We start from the raw sequence: 21152 nt of genomic DNA, 5'->3' as shown, positions 1-21152 counted from the left end.
TATTCAGTTTAACCATGGCGCAAAATAATCCTCCCAGGTTTAACGCTTAGTCCTGGCTCTGGTGGTCCTGCTGCAGCTCCTGTTTGACCCCAGCCGTTTGTCATGTTTACCCACAACATAACATTGAATATTCATAGGACATGGAGCAGCCTCAAGCATGCATACATCCAAAGAAATGCACTATAACATTCCTGTAGGCACTTATTAAGGGTCCACACTTACTCTACTTTATCACTTATCTGCTGTGGAATTTCCGGGATTGTTCTCGGTCAGCTTGTAGTTTTGTTGCTTTGCTTATGGCGTCCGGGTTATTACAGGGTTGCTGTAGTTGTACATTTGGGTTATGTGGAGGTATAATTCTGTGAGTATGCTTGCTGTCATGTGCGTAGGTAGGAACGAGGATGAGGGCGATAGTTAGCGCTGTTGGCTCGTACAGTAGATGGATGGGCATGTATGAGGGGCGATTAATGCCACAAGAGCAAAACTGTAGTCCAGGAAGCTTAGCTAATGGCTTGTCGAAATCAGTGACCCATGTTTTGCACTCTAGGTTCAACTATGAAAAAATGTTCATGGATAAATATCTATCGACAGGTTAGTGCCATACAGTCAGATTCATAGTCTACTGGTGTCTAGTAGTATATAAGCAATCACAATACCTTATGGAAATAACTTCTATTTCCATTGTTGGTACCTATCACTACTTTTGCTATCTGAATAAAGTATGTGACCATGGTTAAAATACCTCTGAATTGATCAGTAATAATTGAGTCATGGAGTATGATGGGTAACGGCTTGAGCTAAAACAACTGGTTAAGACAAGTAAATTAAAGTTAAAGTGGGGGACTTTTGTCTCCCCTTCCGGCAGTGAGAGTGAAGGGCTCAGCTGCCATTGCCTGGCACAGGCATGCAGCATGCTCTTATACGCACTCAGAATGACAGACATACAGAGGGTGCAGATAAAAATGGATTGATGATCCACTGGCCCAAAACTGTATTTTTTTGATGGCCCACCCAGATTCCTCCCAGTATGCCTGATTGACGTCACACCACTGGCCGTAAAACGACAACTTGTTTTGAGCGTCACACAACCACTACAAAATGACTCATTTCATTTTCAGAATTTGCTCCATTTGGTCCTATAACATTTGGAAATCTGCACGATTAACGGCCATATGGCCAGCATGGCAATGTTGTGCCTGACATGAGATTTCCAAAACTCTGTATAGTAGTACAGAGAGTACAGAGAGATTTATTCAGAAGGTTTAATCAGCGTTGTGTGAATTTGTTTGGCGAGGGCTTGAATGTATTAAAGAGTAAAACAGTGACAAAGCAGGATTAAAAAGCAGCAGAGTATATCAGCCTGTTCTTATTCCCATGGTGTCAAATACTGACGATTCGTCATGCCCCTTGGCATCTGATACTGACAGACAAAGCACCCTTTAGCACCTGTAAAAGAGACACACCGGTCTTTTAACTGACTCCAATGAAAATCCGCCTGTTTCATTATTAGATGCCTTGAGGCTGATGATGTCTATATAAGTTGACACATTCCTAGGAGGTGGGGTGGGTGGATGACTTGGTAGTTAGATGGCAAAAAGTGGTCTTTGCTGCAGAAAATTCCTGTTCACCTCCTGCTTCCAACTGCAAGTGTGGCTTTTCCAATGGCAACTGGGGTCAGTTTTTTTGCCATGATCTTCACTGTTACTATAATAAGGTTTCAAGTGATCATTTTAACCCACACCACGATATTTCCCTAAACCTAACCACGTGTTTTTGGGCCTGAAACTAACCAGAACACACCAGTTGCTCTGATAGTGTAATATTATCGAAGATTGGTCTACATTGGATTTGGTTGAAAGCCTGGTTGTGTCGCTACAGATGCCAAAGGATTCTTGTGCATCTACATGAGATGCCCAAAGGGATGTGACAAAATGTCATTATTTGATGACCTGGGATGAGAGCGGGTTGAGTATTTATATGGGAGCCCAAAGGAGCACTGAAGGCAGCACAGGAAAATGGATAACACCTAAATTCCACTGGATCCGCTCCGGAACGACTGCGCTGCGTTCTGGCTCCGTCCTCCACTGTCCGTCAGCACTCACCACCTCCGTCTGTGTTGTGGCTTCGCCCGGCTCCGGCGGGTATAGGGAGCCGTGAGGACCCACAAGATCTCCCGAATTCACGGATAATTGCGCGATATAGCGGGATGTACTTTCTATATAGATAACCACAAAACCAACACATCCATTCAGAGGAGTAGTAGGGGTGGTGACCTGTTGATCTGCCTTATCGTTTTCAAGTTGTAGTGCTGGGAAATATGTGATGTTCACGGTGGATCATATTTTATTTTGAAATCGGACGTTTTTATTTTGTATTTGTGCTTGACTTCCTGGCCCCCACGATCTGCTCTGTGCTGAATTACTGCACCATGATCCGGCATACGGCAAAAATAGAAGCTCTGTGCTCCGGAGGCCTCTGGACTGCCGGAGCCGTGCCGCAGCCATGACGGAGCCGTTCCACAGCCGTTCCACAGCCGGTGGAAGTACACGCATTGACTAGAATGGAAACCGATTGGATCCGCCGCCGTGCCGGAGCGGAGCCAGACCAGACCAGAACCAAAAGTTCATGTTTTCTCTCTCTGTTATTTATATTTTGATATGAATGAACTCTTAAATATTATATAGAGAAGCAGGCAGCTCTGTAACTGTAAAAACAAAAGAGTCTTCGTATATTGAATATTATAAAGGAACTGATCTCAGCTGCGAGACCACAGTGGAGCACCTAGACGGAGTACAACATGTGCACATTAGAGTTATTACGTAGTTCATCTTTTAAAGAAGTAAAGTGCTTGGGCGCATTTTCATCATTTCATAATTGGCTTTGCGGAATGAAAGCAAATTATTTAAAACTTTATATGCCATCACCCGGAAATTAACCTTAGTGAAGTGGCACACCGAACTCCAGTAATTGGAAAAGAGCCATCTGACAAACGCACACTTTAAGTCTGGCAGGATGAAGAAAAAAGCCCTGCACCTGTACAGAGTTGTGGATAGGACAGAACGTAACAGAACAGGAGATCTCTCTTTCTCTCTCTTTTTTTTCTTTTTTCTTTTCCCCCCATACTCCAAAAAACGTAGGCCAGCTTCTATTTCCAAGAGATATGAGATGTTTCACTACTGAGGCTTTATGGTGGACTAAGGAGATGAGTGAATGGTTTGGTGCTCTGGTGAACTGGAGTAAGATTCTAGTACCCCCTTTTTTATTGATTGAATGAAGAATTGATTCTGACTTGGATCATGATACAGAGAATATAAATCTAATTGAATTGTGAGATTCCCAAATATTCCTGCCCTTATTATCAGCTGACATATGCAAATCCTGATATCAACCAATAATATAGTAGTACCTTTTTAAAATACATAGTCTGTCTTATTCTTACCCATTTAAATACACATCTTAAAATTTCATCATATGCTGATGTTAACATTGTGGCAACTGGAGGTACTGTACTGTAACACTAGTTAGTGTGCACCCCAAGTTTATTTTATGTCTCTACTCCTCTGTGGCACCAATCATCCCCCATAGTGAAACAGCAGTGATGTAACACAGGAGAATGGTTCCTCTCTGAGTCACCCCCCTCTGCCCCAAAATCCCCCAGTTCCATGCTTCCACGTCCTCAGTTTGTAGCTTTATTGACTTGCAGCCTTACAAGCCCCAAACTCAGCTTAGTTTTTTCATATGGCATACCTTGCCAGACGTCTGACACACAGCAGAGAGACGATAGAGGCTGACTGGCAGACTAGTAAGAAGGTGGTGGAAGATAAATCCAATTTAACTACTTGTGCACTGTCGCGAGTTGCATTCACCTTTTGTTTTAGGATATGTGACCTAAATCTTTTTAGTATAAATATAGATTTTATGTCGTAGACAGTATTGCTAAACCGTTGTTTTAACACGAAAATGAGAGATTTAAATGGAAGGGGACTTATATCCTATCTTAAATCAGTGCATACTGAATTTAAAGATGTAGAGATCAAATTGACCTAATTTTCATGATATCTAAGAGATTTGTTTTGCTTGTGGAGATGTGAGATGTTAATGATGATCACCCAGCTCAATTTAGAAAAGCAGCCTTACATGTCCCTTTTCAGAGATAGCTTGTGTCCTGGAATTTATTTTCCAAACATTAATTCCCTATAATGAAACAGTGATAAGTCCTGTGTGAAGAACATCAGGAGTTGTGGTGTTTCTCAAAACCGTACCTCAGAAAAATGCTTACAACCACTGTTAAAGTTGTGAGGTTGGATTTGCAGCTCTGAAGCTGTCCTTGGAGGTACAGCTTGTCATTAATAATAGAAATCATCCCAATTGCATTACATAAGTAATGAGGAAATTATTGCAAGTTTAAGTCAATGTGGCTATTCAAAAAAATAATTAAGTGTGTGGATTGGTAATGGACAATAGGACCACAACGGACAGAAATTCTAATTATTATGGCTTATTTGATAATAATTGCCAATTTTCTGCCTGTTGCAAATAGAATATTAGCGAGCAAACATGTTATTAATGTTGTTAATGAGGTCCTGATGTACTGCTGTGCCAGCAGGATGCCAACTGTCTGGACATCACTGATGTTGTCAGCAGCATCATTATCATCAAACCCTCCTCTACCTTCTCCAGATAATTGGTTCAGTATATACAGTACTGACCCAAGACTGTACAATTTACTTTCTGCTGGTTTTAAAATAGCATTAGTAGCATATGCTCTGTCTAGATCATGGATAAGCACAGAGCACTGTTATTTGTTGGTCTCCCCACCAGCTGCCTGTACCACCCACTAAATGGTCCGATGGGGGACACACTGCAACTGTAATCACTTTTCACTCCTGTGCAGATAATTTGCTGTTTATCCTTTGGCAAGCGATGCTCATCCTTATCTCGTTGCTTTCTAATTTAATGATTACCTTATCTATTTGTAGGGATGTCCCAACTTGATCTCAAAGATCAAGGCATTTTTAACTGATCGGTATCGGCTATATTTAGCAATAACCTAAACCCAGCCCTTTGTTTTACATCAGCTGTCACACAGGTGTCGTAAATGGAGAGCACAGTTTGAGGCAGTACGCAGAAGCGTACTGTGGCATACCTGCGGCTAAACTTTCTGCAGTGTGGAAATGTTTTAAATTGGAAAACGAAAGCAGTCCAACATCCACTTATAATGTCTGTAATGCCTGAATGAATGCTGTGAGTTCACCCAGGTAATTCAGGCAGGGGCTGCACCGAAGCAGCAAACACTGGACGATACTTTAAAAAAGGGGAGAGAAATTTCCTCGAGACAGCGACAAGGCCAAAAAGATTAGAGAGAGGGTAATTGAATTCATCGCTTTGGATGACCAACCCATCGCTATGGTAGACAATGCAGGTTTTTGCCGTCTTCTGGAGCTTTTGGAGGCACAGTATGCCCTACCCTCTCAACACTACATTCCAGACAGGGTGCTGGCACTTTTTTTCATAATGCATTGCAGAGCTATTCAGTTGTCAAGCATATACATTAGATTGATTTTTATTAACTTTAATGTACCTGTCGTGTCCACTGTGCAGCTGTTTTTATCTATGAAAATACAAGCTCTGTATGGGGACTCAGTATTGGTAGATACTTCATATTAATTGACTCGGATCGGGGAAAGCTTTAGTGGGACATCTCTATATGTCTGTCGATCTATACTGAAGAAACAGTTCAGTTTTGTTTTTAATAATTTTTGAATATAATGTTTGAAACAGTGGTCGTGCGTACAGCACTGACCACCATTGTGGTTTGGGAAACACACCTCAGCATGTTTACTTCAATTGATCAGCTGTGAAAAAATGTTTTAATTTGCCTTAAATAACCTTTTACTATTGCTGCACAATAGATTGTAAAAACAGAACATTTTGTCTTTGCTGCAACACTGTTGTGAAACATTGGGGTAATTATTTTAAATATACAACATTTAAAGTCCCCTGAAGGTAAGTAGAAACAGCATTTCTTTAGGGCAAGGAAGGCTGCCTAGAAATTGAGACTAACTTTTTAAAAAAAGATTTTGTTGGCATAGACGCCTTTATTTAGCAGTAGACCAACAGGAAACATGGGAGAGAGGGGGGGGTGTGACATGCATCAAATGACCTCCGACCAGGATTCGAACCTGGGGTTGGCTGTGTATATTAGAGATGTTCCGATACCGTTTTTCTCCTCCCGATACCGATACCAGTGTGTTTAAAAAAAAAAAAAAAAAAAAAAAATCATACTACGCCTGCATGATTGTGATATGATTATCACTGTGGTAAAGCCTGGCTCAGGTTAAAGCCTACAACAGAAGTGTGTCAGAGCTAACGGAGCTAACCAGTAAATAGAATCCTATTTCTAATAAATTACGTGGTATTGGATCGGTGCCTGGACTCCAGTACTCGCCGATACCGACGCCAGCATTTTTGGCAGTATCGTCGGCATTTCCGATACTGGTATCAGAATCGGAACAACTCTAGTGTATATGGCATGCGCTCTAACCACTTGACCAACTACGTGCCGAAATTGAGACCATCTTTGACAAATGCCTGAGGATTCATTCATACTTGATAATAATAATTTCTTGTCAATTATTTTTGGTGGTCCTTACTGATGGAAAATGCAGTTTAGAAATTATCCGTAATTACTTTTTGTGTATTCAGGGCAAGTGTAAGTAAACATTCGCAACTTTCAGAATATCATTTAATTCAGTCATGCTATCAAAGTCATTTTGGCTGTGGATTGTTGGCTACAAGGTCATTCATTTGGAAATAGAAAATTGTGAAAATCAACCAAGCTCAGTTTTGTACTAATGATTTTATACTGATCCCATTTGCATAACTGGGCCTTTATATAGGTTTATAACTGCTTCTATGGTCAGGAGTATGTAGAGTTGACATGAATTGCTATGAAAGTTAGAGTCTAAAGGAAAGTTAACACAGGAACTAGCCGCCTGTTGCAGCCTTACAGCTAACTGCATAGAGATCTATATCTGGGACAGTTTGCCAGCTAACTGAACCGCTCACATATTCATCCATGCACATCAGTTTATTTACATGTATGAGACTGACTTTCACCACTGTTAGACAGTAAGCAAACTAAAAAAAGTGCAATGATGTATTACCCTGTTGACTATTATGAGGACCATCATGAGTCATTTCACTTTAAATGACCAAACGTATTTATTTGAACCTAAGTACACAGAAAGGAGATAAAAGGAGAACTGAAGAATGGAGGCTGAAAGGCAAAAGGACCATCATGAAAGTCAACATACAGTAAACGTTACCTCAGAGAAACTAATGGTGCTCTTGCGGTCACTGAAGAATGAAGAGGAAACCTTTTTCTGCAGTTGGACCTGTTGCTGTCAGACTCGGAAAATCTAGAAGTGTCTGTGGACAAGAGTAATTCCAGCTGTGTAACTATTACACATGGCTTAATAGCATTTAGAATCAAGGGGCGAGGTCGTAACTGCATGAGTGCACAACCTCTGTCTACAGACGCATTTCCATCTAAAGTAAATTCTTTGTTCCCCCATATTTTTACTTTCATAGTTTTACTTTCACCCTGCCACCATATTTTCACTGTATTTACCATTAAATGGCAAGGGAAAGAAACGCTTGTTGTTCCAGCTTCCTGTACGTGCATTGCTTTTATACGTCAGTTTTCTCCAAGATAATCAAAGGCATGGATGTTTTATTTAATGTGGACTTACTTCTCTGTAGGGATGGGTACCAAAACCTGGTATTATGGGCCCTGGGGCTGGTTGAGCTCCTCCACACACACACACACACACACACAGATGTAGAAAAGTCCACGAACAGCAGAGCACAGCTGAAGTGAAGATAACTTGTGTCGACAACAGCTAAACTCGTTACTGTTAGTGGAATAAAAACGTTGCAAATAAAAAGCCTGTACTTTTTGAATACACCTCTTCTACAAGTATATACGTGTAGAAAAGCAATATTTCAATCTAGTTTCTCTGCAGTCTCCTATCCATTGCTACCATGTTTTACACAAAGAAAGCATGCTCACTTGACTAATAGTTACCAACAAATTAAAACAAAAGCTTTCTTTATGTAGTCTAACCGTTTAGCTTAGTTTGCCATATATCTTAAAATTTGGCAAATTGTTATAAATTGAGACAAAGCAGCCCCTCCTCCCTCTACTAGCGATACCTGCAGGCAGTGAATCACATCAGCAGCAGCAGGAGGAGGAGGACAGAGGAAAGGATCTATGACTGATACTAATTCTTCTTTCTTTCTAAATTTCAAACAGTATTGTGATGTCAGGAATTCATTTATTTTAATAAATGTTAGATTTGTTTTCAGTGAGATACTGAGTTCATGTAATGGTTTTGGTGTTATAAACATTACCACTGCTGCTCCAGAAACATTTAGTTATATTTAAAATATAAATAAATTCTAATCCTGTCCTTAATTTATTCTTTTTAAAAAAAAATAATATATTTTTTAAAAAGCAATACTTTTAGTAATGAAAGAAACTGATAAGACAATCAATGAGAAGAGTTGAGTATTAATAAAAGTGGTGATTGTGAGTAGGAGTAAGAAACAGTGTGCAGTGACATATGTTAATATGAAAGTGTCAACAATTTTAACTCTTTTCTTTTACTGCCTATTAAGTTTATTAAGATGATATTTATTTTCATTCTAGCATAGTTAGATAAAATAATTAGGAATGCAAGTTTTTTTTCAGTAAGGAGAGAAATAAAACTCCATCACTAGTAGCATACTTTTTGAAGGTAAAATGTTTTATATTTTTCATGCATAAATTAGTGCCAAATTGAACCATTTTAAAAAGGTCACTGCACAATCTGGGCACAAGAAGTCTTCAGCAGTAGTTCATGAAAATTGACAAAATACAATGTGTATTTATTCTTGTAATGTGGAGACTTGCAGACATAAACCATTGTGTATAATCTATAACGTTACTCCTTCACTAGCATGAACAGACGCTGAGCAATCCAGTCTCAGATGTAAACAAACCAACATGCAAACTGCTCCAGATATAGTTCCCTAGAAAAAAAATGTCTAAAGCAGTAGGAACCTGATGAGGTTGCCCCGTTTTCCTGAATCTCAACCTAAATCTCCGGAATCCCCAAAATGGAGCTAAATAATAAAGGAGAACTTCAAAAAGTCAAAAAGACACAAAGTCGGACAAAATTCAATAAAATAATAGGCGGTACACAAGTAAACCGTGTCTGGTCCATAGAGCAAGCACTGAATGACTACCTGAGAGCATTATGTACTCTACTGAGCTACATCTATGGTGGAGCTCATTTCCCTACCTCCTCCCTCTTTTTACAAATGTGTGAATTTTCACAATTATTTTCTAACCCTTTTCTCAGATATGACACCACAGGCCTATTTTACAGACATATTTTCCGGTTCTATAAAATGGCACGTAAAATGGCCTTTATTGATTCTTTAACCTTACTGATTCACAATCATTTTACATTTAAACCTTAATCATCAGTATATATAGGCTACCACTCTTATATTCTTGCTTGTTAAAGTTTCAGTTATTGAATTGAGATCCCTTGACATTTGTGATTATGGTGATCCATAAAAGTATATGTGAACAAGAAATCAACAGTATCATAATGAAACTAGCCAGCTTCCTCATTGCAAATGAACCCACATTTCCAAAACTATCTGTACCCAGCAAGGTGCTTGTTTTGTACATTTCGTTAATATACAATTATTGTTTATGTGACACAAATTGTGTTGTGTGCCTTGGTAAACAGAGTTAGTGGTTGGTTAATAATAATAATAATTGTTAATAATTGTTGTGTTATTGTTAAGTATTGTATGTGTTAAGTTATAAGCATTAATAAGAAGGTTATGCAATTAATAATGATACACAGCTTCCCCCCACCGTAGTGCTCTTCACAGCAATTACATATTTTATCACCTATGAAAGCTTAGAGCAATTATTTCAGCTGTGCACTGGTATGGCATTATATGAAAAATTCATATTGTCTGGAAATGGCAAACAGTATGTTTAATGCCCAGTACTACCTTCACTTTGTTTCCACCATGAAGCACATTTGTTAACATTAGAAATAAGTATTATATTTTTATGAAATATAGGTTCAGGCTTATTGAGCTTCAGGGAATATTGGCAATGGTGCGAAGTCCATGTAAGGTGATTGTTTTAACCATTATCTAGTAGCTACATTGATAATAAGATGCATTGGAATCTGTCCGACTCAGTTCAGATTGGTTGATCAGAAACACTGAATGTTTCCTTTGTATGAGTTGCATTGTGTTCTACATCTCTGTTGAACTTCAAATGTCCACTTGGAGCTTCTTCAAGCAGTCTGTGTTTTACCAGCCACATGCCCAGTATTGTTTAGAGTTGCTTTTCTGACATTGTTGTTTTACAAGTATATTGAATCTCTCATTTTATTTAATGTAGCTTTCCTTGTCATGTTCCACAGACTGTCAGAAAAAACCACAGGCGGAGGCAGGAGGCAAATGACCTTGATATTTTAAACATGTATTTCAGTTGTTAATAAATACAGACATGGGTGTAAATTCACAAGTAAATTTCAAGCTCTAGCAACATGATCTGCTGTGGCAGAAATAGACCCAGTACGTAGAGATAGTGAAGCAGAGAAAGGAGCCATGCATGTGTTGATGGTTGATATGCACTCAACATTTAGAGAACAATGCTTTACTTGTATATGATAATATCAGTAATTTGACATTAATAGAGATTAAACAGTTTATTTGTTTAAATTATGTTAATCCAGGCAATTAGTCATCACTTCATTTCTTTTGTGTGCTTGGTTGAGTTCACTCAGTCTTTCAGCCAAGATACTCCAAGCTGGTCAGAGCAACATTTTAATCATTCAGAATGACTCACAGCCATTTCACTCCAAATCATTTTATCGGTCCTAGAAACATTTAACCCAAAACACACACACACACAAACTGGATTCGACCAGGCTGGTTTAAAACAAGGGAGGAAAACTATCTATTACCAGAGTGAAATCTATTACCTGTGCTTCATGGAAATAGTGATTAATGTCCAGGCAATAAGGCACTGTCACTAAAGGACATATACTGCTGCTCTCAAGGACTTGGCCATATCAATAAATGTCCTTTGTCCTTCAGTAGCCATGTCGTCTTTAACAATCTAGCTGTGATGTGATACTGTGTCAGCTTTACTTGGAGCTGAAATGTCAGTCAGGGCTGCCCTGAGGAGAGTGGAGACAATGGAACCTTCAGGCTCCCTTTTTCCTACATTGTGTTATTGTAGATCATCAGAGGACATGTTTGCTTTGTGCCCATTTTTTTTGTTTTTTTTGTATGCTACATTCAAGATTGTCTTTTTCAGAGGAGACGGAAACCAAATTCAAAAGTAGGCTATTCCATACACGAGGCTCATTTTCACCATCATGAATTATGGCGACAATCACTGAAGATACAGGATTAGGCTGTGCATGTTTTAAGTGCTTTGTGGAATGCAAAATAAGCTTGTTGAATAAGAGACAAGTTGTGTTTGATGAAGTGGATTTGAACATTTGCATTTTTTTAGGTGCCTAAAATAAAGCTTTACTGTGAAGCAGTACGTTTGTAACTATGCCTTTAACTTACTTTAAATTCAAAATTAGGTTACCAGTCTTGAATGTGAAACACTAGCTCTTGAAAGTCTTACAGCGGTAGTCAGTACAGTAGTACAGTAGTTGTTAGTGTCAGGACAGACAAGTGTTTTGTTTTTGCCATTCACCCCATTCGCAAAAAAGAAAAGAAAAAAAAGAAAGCAAACTCAAGAGGATTATGTTTTTATGTGACTAAAAGCTTTATTTTTGTCATACCTCTACTACGGGCGACTTTAAAGCATATTGATTATTTGATTTTGTGTAAATAGTGTTGTTAAGGTTTTAGGCTTACTTGTAAAGATGCCACGCTTTCTAAACGACTTCAACCAGCCTGTTTTTTTGTCTTTCTTCACTGCACTTTCTTGTTACCTGTTTGCCAACATATGTATCAATTAGTGTTTTTGAGAAACTAGTATGCTGATTTACCAACTCTACTCAGTATACATACAGTATAGGGGTATTTTTAAGCCTTTATTGAAAATACTTTTTACATTTAGCTATATTTTTAATAGCAGCTAATTAGCCACTATTAGCTCTGCTGAAGCACTCATAGCTCTTTCCTTTTTACTGACTTTCGTATTCTAGCTGCGTTAGCTTAACTTACTGCGTTAGCTTAGCTTAGCTTAACTCAGTGAATTGGAAGTGTGACTCTGCAGTGGTGAGCAGGAGTTAGCCTCTCACTTTAATTATATTGAACATTTATCGAACAGTTATATTTCTTAAACTATATGTTATTATTGTTATTGTTTTATTGCCCTACTCAGACGGGTACCCAAAAAGGTAAATAGGTAAGTATTAAAAATCTTCCAATATCACCAACATCACAAAGAAGATAGACATATTCCATAGATAGCGTCACAATGGTTTCTCAGTTCCCTTAATCAGTAGACAAGTAAAAGTTTAAAAAGTGAAACCCCGACCTGTCTCTGACCCTCTATCATACAACGGTTGAACTTTCTGCCAGTCTCAGCAAAACCGTTGGAGCAGGAAGTATCAAAACAGTCATGTAAAATGGGAACACACACACTCATTGTATGATTTAAGACTTCTGAATTACAGTATAATCCTAATTTTTATAACACATGGGACCAAATTTCATTTTGCGGTTGTAGGCTTTTTGCTCATCCAAAGTTTCCATTAAGCTGTCTGCACCTGTTGTCTTTTCTTAGTACTCACCAAATGTGCGATCTGTTGCACTGCACATGCAATTTAGTACCATTTATTTGGGATCTTAGTAAATCAGGCCCTAAGTGTATTTCAGACTATAGTTATTCCACATATCAGACTTGACGAGGGAATATTAACGTATTAAAGGTTATTACCATGAGAACATGACAAGCGATAAATAAAGTGAGCTAGTTGAAATCAAACACATTTATTAGCCTGCCAAGTCGTAACACTGAGTTGATATCCACTTTTCCACTCCAGTGCTAACCCCATTTCATTAATTCCTTGTTGAATGTGTTTTTTTCCCCTCTTTAAGTTAACACCCTGAGAGATCTTCCCCTAGGCTCTTTCCTTTGGGTTTAGAATGAGATTGATGTTTTGTTTGTTTCTCCCACACACTTCCACTGTCTCTCTGGGAGCCGTCTCTATTTCTAGAAAAACATCTACAACAACAACGGAAAAGGGGTCATTGTTATTTAACCATGTTACGAAAAAAGACAGCAAAGCATTTGAGCTGGCGATTTGCAGGTGTAATATGTTGTATTTGAAAGCTTACCTTTGGATGTTTAACTGTTTGATAAAAATGAATTCTGTGAAAGGGATCTGAGCTATATAAAAGATTAGAGGAAGGCAGTCGCAGTGAAGATTTGGTGCTAGTTAATTTCAGAGAATTCCAAAGGAGAAGATGTGCTGAGTTGGATAGTTTTTGGAGGGAGAACATGAGTTTAAAGACTACCCTATCGATCCTGTTGACATGCTTCCCTTTGGGGAATGCAAATGCTCCTGTTCCTCAATACAAACATTCAAACCCTCCTGGTACAAGAACCCTAATTAACTAGAGATTTGAATACCACGGCCTTTTCCTTTTGACATTTTCATATTTGAGAAAGATATTGTTTTACGCTTCTTCAACAACGACAACTCATATTTATTAGACAGTGAAAAGGATTTGTGCGACAACACAGTCAACGGTTGAATTTGCAGAATGTTTAAAAAAAATGGAAAGAATATAAACCTACTGTTTGATCCCTGGGTAATTTTATCTGCACTGTCATACTAATTCCTGCTTGTCTGCTTATCTCCCAAACACTATTACGAACTAAAGGTGTGACAGCTGCTGTATGTTATTGTCACAGCTGATCTAAACCTCACAACACCAGTGTTTACCACAGCAGGGGGGACCTATCCCCAGGTAACCACTAATCACTCAGGGATTCCAGAGATCATCCGTCCCTGCACTTAACAGCCAGCGTGAGGCCGGTGGGAGCTAGCAACCGCTTTGCCTCAACTGCCTCTTAGTTGTCAAGATGATGACCTGTGTAGCTGTAATATTTGGTTCAAATAAATGCGTTTCAGTAGATTTTATGACATGGTAACAGTTTACCATATTTGCTGCTTTGAGTTAATTGTGTTTAGCCCTGCAAATAGAAAGTTTAAAATATTTTCTTATTGTAATATATTATATATTATTAGAAGTGTATATACTGTCTGCTGTGTTTGTTAGCATCAAGTATAGACACATCAAAAAGTAAAGAAAATCCATGCTTCCTCTATAAATGAGACAAAATGACTCCAAAGTGGATAAACAATATGGATACTTAATAAATACATACATACAGAAAATATCAATGACTCATATTTGAGCAATTTCTTTGGTCTTTAAATACAGTCCATTACAACCACTTCTGTTGCTCATCTTGTTCTTTTGTGCATTCATTCAGTTCAATCAAGCATATAAATGTAAACTTTGGTAGGAAAGATTAAAATCAACTTAACATTAAATTTTAAATTGGATAATTACCATGCCTTAGAATTATAGCATGTAGAAAAAAAGATAACCGATCAGATAACTGAGGGGATATGTGGAAACCTGGATTTGGATTTGATGTTTGCTTGTAAGCCTGGCAGTTACTGGAAGCTTCAACATTTGCACAAAAAGGGAATAGTTTGTGCGGAGCTGAGAGGAGGGAAAGTTTTCAAACGAGAGGCTGAAAAACCTGTTAATCACGCAAACACACTACACAATATCGCTGTTATTTCCAAATCGCCCTCAGGACACACATAAGAGGTGAAACTAGATATCAAGGCACTCATTTCTTGTGGAATAAATTTATTGAGTTTGCTCAAGAGAAAGAACATTTTCCTTTTGAATTCAGAACAACTTCAATGGTGTTTTGCTTTTTTTTTTTTTTTTTTTTTACCAGCATGTATCGGCCATAAGGACTGCAGCTAAATGCACTTACACGCTGGCTTCACCACTCAGCTGTGCTGTTGCTGCCTGATTAGAATCATTACCTTGAGTCACAGCCAAACACTGCTCAATTGAGTGCGGTTTTTCAGCTTTTGTTTGCTCCTTCTCTTGTGTGCTCTGGATCTCATGTTTATTAGCCTTGGATTTATGTTGCTGCAAATTTAACTACAAGTAGGCAATGTGCCAAGGTGGCTGCAATAACTTTGATGTGAAATTGGTCTGGTCATGTGCTGATTCGGTCAATTGCCATTTGACCAGAAAGAGATTCAATTTAATATCTCGACAACAATGATCAAGCTGTAGTGTCTTAAAAACAAGAAACAAACAAGAGCGTGAATGTGGAAGAGCTGTGGTCGGAGCAGATGTCCTCATTTTGTCACGAGTTGTATGCTGGCAAAGATGATGGGTACTGTAATAGTCGTGTAATCCTTTTTGGCTTAATTAGCAACCATCTCATTGTGACACGCAACTCCATTTCTTCCATCACAATTCTTCTAAAGGTTAATCAACTTACTTATTGTTGGATCACAGCAGGTACACAAAATCTACCTATAATCATCTACCTAGAGTGTACCATTTCTTGTTTTGGAAAAAAAAAGGATAGACTTTATTACTTTAGTAGAGGAAATTGTGTCTGAAAACTCTATCATTAAATCTGCACTTTTGGTGATTACAGGAGGTTGTTTCGTACTACTTTTAGAAAATGTCATGATTATTTTCAGAACAAATCAGTTCACACAGTTGGAAGCACTAGTACTGTTACTGTAATTTTAGCTGTGAAGACAGTGGGGAGGAGAGGAAATAACAGAGACTAACAATCCCTTGATGTGAGAAAGAAATTATGTCATTTTCTTGAACATGCAATTACATTTTTAGCATTTAGTCATTTTTCAGAAGTGTTATGACCTTAACATGTAATGATTTTGACCTGCAGGGGGAAAAAGAAACTTGACTTAATGCCCAAATGAAATTGACATTAAATTAAAAAATAAGATGTAATTGGAGACATTATCCAAGGGAAGCATGGACCCAGAGCACAGTCCAATGACATGCTGTCAGTTTTTAAAGATGGCAATTTTTACCTATTGTGACAAAGAGTTAAAAGGTTTGTTAGTCCACTGTGTTTTTTCTGGAGCAAAGTATGTATTTATATCTTTGTCCTTCTAAAGGAGTAATTAATTTGAACATTACAAACAAGTGAAGCTACTTAAGAGGCTGCTACAGAGGTATCAACTGCATTGCTCTTCATGGTTTTATTTATCGTTTCTAAATTCAGCCTTCAAGTATTGATTAGAGTCCAACATCAAAGAGCATTTAAAGAGGGAGGGAGGAGGTCTGACTGCTTGTATGGCCTCGGGCAGGCATGAAGAGCCTGCTTGGAAGTGATGCATGCAAAGTCCTAGCTCGCTGGTATTATATTTATGGCTCCCATTGAGTCATTTGGCCAGTGATCTGCAGGTTGGGTATATTTCATCAGAACTAAGCAGATGTTTTCTACCAAGGCGTATTTTCAGGCGTATTATAGTAGTGTGTGTACAACCAGAAATAGATGACAATATGCAGATTTGTAGATGCTTTTCTCTAAATCACCTCACTATAGCTACAGAACCATACATTTTCAGTCCGGGTGTCCCTGGCTGCAATCAAATCAACGCCCTGGCAGTATCAGTGTCACGCTCTATCTACCTGTTGAGTTAGATGGAGCCATTTACATGACCAGTAATCAACCTTTACCATTCATGAACAGCAGTAATGTGTGAGGAGTGTAATGTACCCACCAGAGGCAGCGGAATTTATTTCAGAATCAATAACTAGACAATTCATGCAGCACTGCACACCGTGTCCTGAGGAATGACCTCATAAGCTCTTGGCACTTAAGCCATCCAATTGCCACATATTGAAAATTGAAAACCTCACTTTCCACTGTAAATTTTCCTGACACTGGCAGAGCTGTCCTGTACAGTCCTGCCACTGTACACGGAGAGACGTGTTTGAGTATTGTTCATCTTAGTGTGTGAAAGGAACAGGCCATAGCTTGCCTAGTAAAAAGGTCACCAGCCCTGAATTTGTTTAATCTTGTTAATGGTTTTTCATCAGAGCCCCTGATACACTCAATCACTGAAGCACTCCAGCTATTTAATGCACTGTATTAGCGTTGTTCTGGAAGCACATTTGACAGAAGACTGACATTGTGTAGACTTACTGTGTAATTTCACAATTTTTGAGGAGTAGCTGTCCGCTGTATACTCAGCCTGTATGGAAGTGAAGTGGCTACGAGTTGTGCACAGGAAGTAGCGTGGTTTTAATTCATAAAAGGGTCAGTTTTGGTCAGACAATAGAACAATAGTTCTTTACCGGCTTCTTCTGAATAGAGAATAAATGCCAGGATGTTTTTTTTTTTCCTTTTCTTTCTTTTTTTTCTATTCAAGGAAGACCGAATACACAGGGGACTTTCATCTAGACATTTTCGCCCACATGCTCGATCAAAGTCTGACGTTTGATGTGCTGTGTTCCCCCCCCTTATTCCTTGTAGTAAAAGGTTGAAGAACACTGTATAACACATGACATGTCGCACTGCCCAGGCCTCATCACCTCTGACTTTTTGTAGTATAATAACACAGATAATATGACACCTCCACAATATACCATTTTTATAAGGAGGAGAAAAACTGGAGGGAATACACACTTCTGAACTGTGAGTGGGTTGAGCCAGTGACACATTTGGATTTGATTATAATGAGATGGCCTTATCCTCTTTTTTTACCAGATAAGTTTAGAGAATAGACTGCAGAGCAAGTGTGGTATAATGAGAAAGTTGAGTGTGCCTTCTCTGCCCTTCCTCCCATTATGCTCTCTTTGTTCCTCAATGAAATACAAACACAAAATGTTTTGTGTTCTGGAGGAGGTCAAAGGCTGTCATGCACACAATACCCACAAGGATTTGTTTTTTTTTACACAGTTTTTAGATTTATTTAAAAGTTAGCAGTCACTTCACTAATTCTACCTGTTTCCATATCTCACTATGAAGTTATATTTTAGGATTTAAGCACCTCTGTTGAATGTGTAGTAGCAATTACCATGATGATCAAAAACCCAGACAGGCCTCGACATGCACACAGACATCATCATATATGCAAAAGAAAAATAATAATTAAGGCAAGGTGGACATTTTTTGGAATTTTTATTTTAGTTTTATTTTTCATCAAAGAACAACTTTCACACTCAACTAATGGGCTTAATTTGACTGTAATATGGCTACATTTCTTTGGCCCAAGGGTCCTGATGTCCTCTTTGCTGAAACTGCTTGTTTGCTTTTAGCTGTGTAGGCCTAAATATCTGCATTGGGATTTGAGTAGTTTTATTATTTCTGAGCTTGATGTTTTTGCCCCAAGGCTCAGCTCCCTCTGTGCAATATCTTTGGCTGATCTTGGCAGTTCTCGTGTTCCCGAGGTCCTTGGTGTGACTGGAACACTTCCGGGGATATCAAGCCACATCACCCACTTCCCGAGGAGTAGGGAACACATGCACGCTCAAGATCAAGCACAAGCTCAACTTACCCCTCACCCACCCACCCCCCCGTTTTTTTTTTCTCCTCTTGCTCCTTTGCTTCACAGAGGGATCCCGACCTTGTTTTACATGTGTGACTTGTCTCGTAATATGGGGGAAACCATGAAAAGCCTTACGGAGTGTGAAAAGACTCGAAAATGAAATGAGTACACTGGAAATGTGGTGTGTTTGTCATAAAGGTACGTTTTAGTGAAACACAGAGCTGAGCAGATGTCCTTTCCTTTGACAGTTGACTCAATGCATTGCAGATGAGATTGCACAGACGGCAGCTGTCTCCCTCAGAATGCACATTTGTTCCTCATATACATAGCAATTTTGCATCAAGAGCCTGCCCTTTACGCACTCAGGATGGCTGTGAAAAACACAGCTCACTTCTGTTTAGTACGAATTCAGACAGAATAATGTAAAAGTTGTTTAGACTGTAGTTTGTCTAATTAGTATATTTAATGATATGCCTTCTCTCTCCTTCTAATTAAAGCTGAGAAAGTGGGGATGGGTGAAGTGAAATGAGCTTTCTTCTCTGTTGAGGTGCCCGTGTGTATGTAACTGTATGAATGTAAAGCAGTCCAACACCGGGGGAGAAAAGATAACAACACTGACTGACGTATACCGCCAAAGATTCCACTTTATTCATCACAATTCAACACACCACCTTCGTTCGTGAAGGTGATGAGACAAAAACATCTTGTTGGATATAGTGCATAGTCTTTGGGGAAGTTAGTGTTTAGTGTTTTCCCAGCATATCTAACTCTAGGGCCGCCGCCTTTTGTAGAAAACTCAACCGTAAGGACAGCTCAGCGCCCGCACAGTCTACAGTGTGCTCATGATAGAGTTATCTTGGAGTCCTTCAAAAATGGCAGCAGCTGCAAGCATTTTCTAAAATTTAATGACTAAATAATTACCTTTGCAAGACGAGCGTGAAGTTTATTGTGAACTTTCTATGCTGTCACTCAGAGACTAATGTTAGTGGAACAAAGCAACACACTTCAGCAGTAACAAATGAGACTGGCTGATGAACTCACACTGCAGTTTTACACTTACACCAACTCTGAGATAAAGAAATAACTGTGCTCATTCTGTACTGCATTGTTTGCCTATTGGAGATTTTAGCTTATTTCAGATGTTGCAGTAGCACGTCATTCTGATATCAAGGTTAAAGAGGTGATGACCTTGATTTGGTTACAACTTCAAGACTTCTATAGCCTACAATCCCATGAAAAGACCAAAGCCAACAATTAATTTCCAGAGCTAGATATACTAACAGACCTCCATTGTTGTCCAAAAGCTATTAAAAACATATCAGAGAGCCACATGGTTGCACTATTTATTCCTGTCGTTGAGAACTGTTTGCTACAGTGCCCAGAGGAAATTTGAGAAATTACTCAGCCTTTGCGTTTGTGCCTGATTTAGATTAACATCTACAGTAAGAACAAATGGGCTTAGAGCTGAGAAACACAGGGGAAGTTGCAAAGTATTTGGAGAACATATATATATTTTTTTTGGTAGGCTTTTCACATTTGTTGACAGGAACAAAAATATGAAATGTAACCGGCTTCATTTTTTTTAGGTCAGATGCCGTTACAAGGGATGGGAACATTTTTTTAAATGTATTTTTATTAATTAAAAAAAAAATATATATATATATATATAAAAGAGAATGAGTTACTATTTCTTCTTCTTCTTCTTCTTCTTCTTCGCCACACATATGACCAATTGATCTGAATTAAAACCGTTACCATTCCTACAGTTTGCAGGCATTGTGCTGCATTAGAATTGATATCTGCTTAATATAAATTAATGAAAGCACACACATACATATTGCATTTTGCTAATGGGAAGTAAATTTACCTCCTCATCATCACTCTGCCTCCACTCTCTGTTTAACCACACTACATGGATCTTGTAATTCAGCATGCATTTCATAGTTTAATCCATCTCCAAATAATGTTGATGCCTACTGGACGTGCCACCCAGACTGTCCTTCACATACCTGATGCTACCGCTGGAGATGAGCTTGATGTTTTAACTCCAGCCCCCGATGACTAATGCGAGTTAAACGCTCCTGTGGTTGTTGTTAGGCTGCTGTTTTTCAAGGGCTCTCAGGGGTTCTTGGCTTGTTGTTGAGTGTGATATTTTGGAACAAATAGCAGGGCTTAATGGTGGTGTAGATGATTTAACTGCCCCTTAGGGCAATGAAAAAGGAAAATCATTTTGTATGTCTAGACATTGGACAAGCTGGTGTTCTGTTAGGGTTTTGTCTTTTTAATTTCCTTCGAGTTTCCTAAAAAGACTCAGATGTAAAGAAGAGAAAAAAAAAAGAAAAAAGAAAAAGGGTAAAGAGTCCAAAAGTTAACCTTGATGATTTTAATTCACTGGTGTTTTTTAGATTTAGGATGTATGAATGTTATTTGAGTGCAGCACAGCTCTCCTCAGTCTCCTTCAGGCTCAACACCGTCTGTGTTGTCTGCTCTACTCTATCAGAGATGCTGTGGCTTTAA

General features: G+C 38.7%; 1 protein-coding gene across 1 annotated transcript in view; it reads left to right on the top strand.

The window, feature by feature from the left end:
* The window catches only part of ca16b (carbonic anhydrase XVI b), a 108155-nt gene that overhangs the window by 950 nt on the left and 86053 nt on the right, over positions 1-21152 (top strand). The gene's annotated exons all lie outside the window — the stretch shown is intronic.

Source organism: Scomber japonicus, chromosome 3, assembly GCF_027409825.1.
Source record: "Scomber japonicus isolate fScoJap1 chromosome 3, fScoJap1.pri, whole genome shotgun sequence".
Classification (NCBI taxonomy): domain Eukaryota; kingdom Metazoa; phylum Chordata; class Actinopteri; order Scombriformes; family Scombridae; genus Scomber; species Scomber japonicus.
The sequence above is the reverse complement of the archived record's forward strand: the minus strand, read 5'-3'. Positions and strand labels throughout refer to the sequence as shown.